We start from the raw sequence: 1,693 nt of genomic DNA, 5'->3' as shown, positions 1-1,693 counted from the left end.
ATTTTCAAATGCAGTAAGATGTCATTTGAAATCTCAGCAAAAACAACGTAGTATTGACATGGATGAGAGTGTATATTAAGACAAAGTTTAATATCTTAAAACCTCTACAAAAGCTAAGAACAATGAATCTCAATTTGAATTATGAAGTATATATTGCCGAGCTCTCCACTTTTCTTAGACAGCAGATATCACCAAATTATGTTAAAGTATGGCGAGTGGGAGAAGATATTGGAAAAACTCAATTGTGAAAAATGTTGGCATGGGTTTGTGAGATCAGTTGCAGAATGCAGATGAGTCTCTGTCCCAAATGGCATACTACTCCCTGTATAGTATACTACTTTTGACCGGAGAAGTGTACTACTGCCACCACGCCGACCACTCTTCGACCCTCTCTCCAGCCCACTCCCGTGTATATGGCACATCCAATTAGGTACACCCCCCTTCCTCCCCCTGTCATCCCTGCTCCCCTGGCCTACCACTCCTGTGACAGTGCGGTATTGGCACCTGAGAAGCGGCGTGTGTAATGAAAGCATCCCAGGCTTAGCCCAGGGACTGAGAGTTAGTGTCTGCCAAACCCCCAGGTCCTGATGGCACTTCCTCTCCGGGCAGGGACACCACACAGCTCAGAGCTCAGCTCTCTGAATCTCCAACTTCTTCTGCTTTTACCTTTTATACACAAGAAATACAGACTTCCCCACATCCTTTAATTTCTCTATATTTTTTCTCTTTCTTTACCTTTCTCTCCTTCTTTTTCTTTATTACATTTACATTTAACATTTAAGTCATTTAGCAGACGCTCTTATCCAGAGAGACTTACAAATTGGAAAGTTCATACATATTCATCCTGGTCCCCCCGTGGGAATTGAACCCACAACCCTGGCGTTGCAAGCGCCATGCTCTACCAACTGAGCCACACGGGACCGTGTCTCTCCCTCTCCCTTATCTCTCCCTTATCCCTCTCTCTGTGTTTACCTCCAGCAGGTCTTTTCTGGGAGGGAGGGAGCGAGACACCCTCCTCTCTCTTTGTGTTTACCTCCAGCAGGTCTTCTCTGGGAGGGAAGGAGGGAGGGAAAGAGGGAGCAGTGGAGAGTCCATCTTCCTCAGGGAGGGAGATTTTCAGTGACATCCATCACCCTCCTAATGGTGATAAATGCTCGAACATTAGCATGGCCCACACGTCTCCCCCATCTTCATTCTAACCATTCCCCCATGGATTTTCCCACTCTTTCTTTGTTTTAGTTATTTTGTTGGGTAATGCAGCAATCTTTGTTTTCTCCAGCAAGACTTCCAGGTGCGTGCGAATTAGACGCGTCAATAAATAAGAAAAAACTCTCTTGTGTCTTGCCTCCTACTGTGTGCGCGACTCTTCGCACTCAACAGCCTCATTCAACTTATCATCATTTTCCCATGATTGATTAACTACTGTCATTCTGTTATGTTATTGTGTTCAGTGCAGCATCTCTGCCACTAACTGTTTTTCAGATCGCCCCTCTCCAGGATGCAGTGTAGCGGATTTACAGCGAACCAAGATAAACATTTGTCAATGCTGGGATTCTTCTAAATTCGCTCACAAGTGAAGACTTTGTTTCTTAGCGCCTCTCATAGAAAATATAGTTTTGTGATTGTGATTAGATCTTCCTGACCACTTCCGGAGGTAGTCGAAGACGCATCTTGCATGAGTATAAGTAAGTGT

The 1,693-nt window shown here is 44.7% G+C and overlaps 1 non-coding gene across 1 annotated transcript; it reads right to left on the bottom strand.

Annotated features, from left to right (window-relative positions):
• Positions 1–845: 845 nt before the first annotated feature.
• trnaa-ugc (transfer RNA alanine (anticodon UGC)) lies at positions 846–922 on the bottom strand. The gene has a single exon. It is a non-coding gene; the product is annotated as a tRNA-Ala (tRNA).
• Positions 923–1,693: the final 771 nt, after the last annotated feature.

This window comes from Salvelinus alpinus, chromosome 7 (genome assembly GCF_045679555.1).
Source record: "Salvelinus alpinus chromosome 7, SLU_Salpinus.1, whole genome shotgun sequence".
Classification (NCBI taxonomy): domain Eukaryota; kingdom Metazoa; phylum Chordata; class Actinopteri; order Salmoniformes; family Salmonidae; genus Salvelinus; species Salvelinus alpinus.
Note: the sequence above shows the minus strand (reverse complement) of the source record. Positions and strands in the feature narration are given on the sequence as shown.